This window comes from Oryzias melastigma, linkage group LG6 (assembly GCF_002922805.2).
Source record: "Oryzias melastigma strain HK-1 linkage group LG6, ASM292280v2, whole genome shotgun sequence".
Classification (NCBI taxonomy): domain Eukaryota; kingdom Metazoa; phylum Chordata; class Actinopteri; order Beloniformes; family Adrianichthyidae; genus Oryzias; species Oryzias melastigma.
The window spans coordinates 555,554-560,818 of NC_050517.1; the positions used below are offsets into that span (position 1 = coordinate 555,554).

The 5,265-nt window shown below is 44.8% G+C and overlaps 1 protein-coding gene across 3 annotated transcripts in view; it reads left to right on the forward strand.

Annotated features, from left to right (window-relative positions):
• The first annotated feature begins 2,417 nt into the window (after positions 1–2,417).
• The window catches only part of LOC112152436 (zinc finger protein 609), a 20,948-nt gene continuing 18,100 nt past the window's right edge, over positions 2,418–5,265 (forward strand). Inside the window, exon 1 of one of the 3 annotated variants that reach the window (XM_024282023.2) lies at positions 2,418–2,837. The gene's annotated coding sequence lies outside the window, so the exon portion shown is untranslated. Of the gene's footprint in view, positions 2,838–2,913; positions 3,372–5,265 lie in introns of those variants that run through there. The other 2 variants (XM_024282025.2, XM_024282024.2) reach the window with 2 other exon arrangements.

Genomic DNA, 5,265 nt, shown 5'->3' on the forward strand with positions numbered 1-5,265 from the left:
GGGAGTCAAACCGGGGCCTTCTCGCTGTGAGGCGAGAGCGCTAACCACTGCGTCACCGTGCAGCCCTATACCATTACCAGTGTCTTTAATTTTTTTTTTTTCAACTATAGATGAAAAGTGAAGCAAAATTAATATGCAACTTTATTTCTGTCTGCGGTTCTGGAATGTTTGCTCTACTTTTGAACCGATCAACAATGTTGAACATCCGGATGCTCCTGTGTTCCTGCAAGAAACCAAGAGCTTCCTAATCCTAACAATGTTTTCTCCTGTTGGAATGAAATACTCTCATTGTTCTAGAAGGTTCCCTGAATGCATATTTGTCAGTGCATAGATTGCTTCTTGAGCGGACATGTTCCTTTAAGAGGTATGAGCCTGTTCTATCTTTTTTAGGGATTTTTCCCCCCTTTTTTATTTGTTTATTCATTTCTTTGTATATACTTTATACTTTAGGAATAAACTCATTTCTTGCTGTTCTTTGGAGACAAACAAAAAAAACTTGCATTGTTGTCGCTGCAATACCCTTGACAAACCGAACCAAACCAAAGATGACATGCCCCCAACACTCAAAAACACAGATGACAAACAAATAGTCCTTCATACACCCCTCAGTCCAAACCCCAACCCAGCAAACATTTCACATGGTTTACCTTCAGGCTGAATTGGTGGGCCCCAGGTGGGTTTGTCCGCGGTTTCCATGATGGCCCCATCTGTGTTTGCCCACACTGGCTTGAGTGGGCACTCAGTAGTCTGGCTCACTGGGCAGCAGAGCTCGGTAGCTGTACCTACTTAGTGAAACTTCACAGCTACACTGAAAAGCTGGAAGCTGAATAATTCCTCTTTGGTCTACATCTATGTAAAGGTCACGAAGTGTTTAAGAACATATTTGTTAAGGGGGGGGTGAAGTGCTCGAAGGAAAACTATACAGATATGGTTCTGTCGGCCAAACATGTTCTCCAACAGAACAGTGTGCTGCCCCCTTTTTTTTTTTTTTTTTTTGCCTAATTCTGGCAACAGATTTTTCCATTGAGTGTAGAGGATTTTTTATCCCTTTTTGGGGGTTAGGTGCAGACTTGGTAGTCAATTTCCTTTTTTTATTTTGGGGGGAGAGGGGTGGTTGGGAGGTGGGGAGCAGTATTTTTCTTCTTAACACTGCCTGAGCTTTGAGACTCTTTTCATATTCTGATTCTGCTGGGTGACAGGATTCCTTTTTGTAAAGTGGCTTGATGTTTTTTTGTGTGTGTGTATTTGTTGCCTGGTTTGATTTTCGTACTGGAACTTTTGATCACTTTCTCCCTTTTTCCAATGTCTGCCAGCTTGTGTTGGCTCGATGAAGCCAACAGGACAAAATCATCTGCAAAGAGCAGAGGAATTCCTGTGGTACCCAAACCAGACCCCCTCCGGCCCCTGGCTCCACCAATTCTGTCAATAAAGATTATAAACAGAATCGGTGATAGAGGACAGCCCTACCAGTGACCAACATGCACCGGGAACCGGTCAGAAATACAGCCAGCAATAGGAGCCGAAGGTCATCCAGAAACTGGATTGGTCTTGGGCTGCACGGTGGCGCAGTGGTTAGCGCTCTTGCAAGAAGGCCCCGGTTCAAATCCCGGCTGGGGGATTTGGGACCTTTCTGTGTGGAGTTTGCATGTTCTCCCCGTGCATGGGTGGGTTTTCACGCTTCCTCCCACCGTCCAAAAACATGCTTCAGAGGTTAATTGGTGACTCTAAATTGCCCCTAGGTGTGAATGTGAGAGTGTATGTGTGTGTGATTGAGGCCCTGTGACAGACTGGCGACCTGTCCAGGGTGAACCCCGCCTTCGCCCTTCAGTAGCCGGGTTAGGCTCAGGCACCCCCGCGACCATGAAAGGGACAAAGCGGTCAAGAAAATTGACGGATGGATGGATTGGTCTTAGTAATGCTTCCTGGACCCCGTACTCCCTGAGCATCCTCCACAGTCAAGTCACCACAGGGGACACAGTTGAACTCCTTCTCCAAATCAACAAAACACACGTAGATTGGATGAGTGAACTCCCATGAACCGTCCAGCATCCTAAAGAGGGTGTAGAGCTGGTCTACTGCTCCATGACCAGGACAGAAACCACTGTGTTGCTCCTGAATGTGTGAGGTGTGAAATAGTGTTACATCTACTTAAATAGTCATGGAATTTATTGTAACTTGATGATTCATAACCTGAATCTATAATGGAAAGATATGAAAATATCTGATCTTAAGTTATGAACCGGATAATAATAAGACACGTAAAGGTAATTTTCTAGTCAACCCGGGTGGGATTATATAAATTCGCGTCATCTCACTCCCTTTCAGGATATCTCTAAATGTTTAGTTATCCTAGGTTTGACATGTCTTTGTGGATGTAAACTTCTGATGATTTATGGTATTGCACATGAATTTACTTTTTTTCTTTTGATTTCTTGAAATAAACAATTTCTAATCTAATCTCAGGTTCAACTATCAGCTAATCACTCCCCTCCAGTTCTCATCATCCAGCTTCCGCAGTCCGGATCCACTCAGTCCAGCACTCCGGTGATCCGGGTTTTGGCTGCTTTGACCCTAACAGCCATTTAGCCCTGCGGTACTGGAGCGTGTCTGTGGACCGGAATATCGCTGATCGGGAATCCCTGGAATGTTTTCCTCCGTCATGGAACACCTGCCGCCGGCTCGGTGCTCTCTGAGCCGGGAGGGTTGAGCGGGAGTTCGTCCGGGACGTGGCCGGGAGTCAGCGGTGCTGTGTGGGAGCACGCTGCCGCTGCGACGCGCTGCTGCCAGCCTGTCATGGAGTGCACATGAACGCTGGTCTGAACGGCATCGCAAACTAGGTAAGGAGACGTCATCAAGCCTTCAGTTCTGGACGGATCACAGCAACAATTCTCTGTGTACAAGTAGATGTTAGATATTAAATCAAGTTGGGATTGGTTTCAAATGGTCCTGGATTAGCACAGCAGGCTAGCTGTTGTCTTTGTCTAGAGGTTGCATGCTTCCATTATCGGACAGGTCGCCCGACCTCATGCTGCCTGTGCTTCATCCGCAGAAATCGAGCCCTCGCCCTCCTTTCAATGACTGTTGTCCTTTTGGACCTTCCCTTTACCTGTGCACGGTGCTGTGTTTGTGTAGGGCCTCCCTCATGACCTCTTTGAGGGGGTTGTTTTGGTTTCCGTGTGAGGCTCACCGGGCTGCTAGCTGTCTGGAAGTCCTTCTCTTCTGGACTCCTATTGGGTTAAATGTTCCGCCGGTGCTGAAACGAGGATGTCCGTCGCTTTTCGGCGGTTGTTGTGGTTGGCAGTGATGATGTGTCGAGTCAAAACAACGTCCGTGAATGAATGGTGTCATGCTTGGTCCATCACAGCTAAAAGGTTCCACCAGCTTGGTTGTTCTGCTGTTTGTTACAAACACCGCTATATTTATTTATTTATTTTTCATTATTATTGAATGTTTTTTTTTTTTGCAAACAGAACGATTGCGTCTTTAATTTTTTGTCAATATGTATACGCAAAATGTTCCCCCCAGGAAATGTGTCAAATTAGAGCTGAGCCGCTTGTGTCCGATAATGGATCTTGCTAGCATTGCAGAGGGCCAAGGTGGGCCTCAGATTATTTATGGGAAAACCAAAGAACCCACGCGGAAAATTCCACCCTGTCTACGTTTATAAAAGCAGACCAGAATCTTCGTGTTCGTGTTCTGTTGTCAGAACCTCGCTGGAGTTCACTGCGACCATGTTAGCTTCGTGCTAACCGTCGCGTTAGCAGCTGCTCGCTCGCCCTCCGACATGAAGCACATCGCATGGATTCATACGAACCTTATTGCGAAATATTTGGGGTTTATACGTGCTCTTCTAGAGAACCAGAAACGTTTTCACCGAACTAGTTGGTTCTGTTCACTAAAGCATCTACTGGACAGAAGGTTTTTACAGAAGACCACGTTTGCATGGTGACCAGAGGGTCAGGGGTCAGCTTCACTGACCCGAACCCGGACTGCAGGATCAGTTTCACCGACGTAAACTGGGCCTGTGGGGTCAACTGCACTAGAACCAGGTCTGCAGGTCTGGTAGGAAGAGTCCACTGTTGGTTGATCCTTAGGTTTAGCTGTTTCTGTGGAGCTGCATGGTGGCAGACTGTTAGATTTCAGACCTGCTGTAAGTGCTTCTTCCATGAATTCTGATTCTTGAGCTGGGGCTACACAGTATTGTGTGGTGGTGTGTGTTTGTGTGTGTGGAGGGGTGGGTGGGTGTGTTCACCCACCTGGACCCACAGGGTTGCACCCCAGTACACATCCCAGCTGGGTTTATCATGTTCAAATCCCTTACGAAAGCTTTATTGGTGAATGCATGGTGTGTGTGTTGTGTGCATACATGTGTTTTGTGTTTGTGTGTCTCTGAGCATGTGTTTTTTGTGTATGTTTACATGTTTCTGAGCATATGTATGGAGAGAAAATAGAGGATTCTTGCGTGCATATTCTTGATATGTGCGTACATTAGGATTTGTGCATGCATATTCTTGATTTGCGTACATAATTCTTGAGTTTGCATAACTTTGGATTTGGGCCTACGTAATTTTTTAATAGTAACTCACCCGCGTTTTCCGGCCAGAACTCTGTTTAATCGCATCACTTATGGACCAATCTGTGAGACGTGAAGAAACTCACCACAGGATCGTGCTTAACGGAGGTTTGTGTGTCCGTAACGTGATTTGTCCATAATTTTTAAAGATTTGCTTGTTTGATTAGTTTCAAGCTGTTGTAATTTTAAATTGTGCATCTGTAAATTGCATTTTGTATCCTTTTAAATGTCATTATTTTTGGACTTATGCACAAAATAAATTGAGTTACAAATCAAGAATTACGCATGCACGAATTCTGAGCTATGCCTAAATAAAGAATTACTCGCGCATCACTCCTAAATTACGCACAAACCAGGAATTACGCATGCACAAATCACGGTGATACTTATTTCTATCCATACATGTGTGTGTATGTTTTTGTTTCTTTCCATGTGTATGTATGGGTGTGTGTTTATGTGTGTATGTTTGCATGTTTCTCTGTGTGTAGTTGTGTTTTTGTACGTCTGTGTATGTTTGTGTTTCTGTACATGTGTGTATGTGTGCATGTTTCTGTGCATATGTGTTTCTGTGTATATGTTTCCAGTTTTCTCTGCATGTGTGTGTGTTCATGTTTGCATGTGTGTGTATATATTTGTGTTTCTAATATTAGGGCTGGGCGATACAGTATATTGATATTATCGATTAAGTTGAA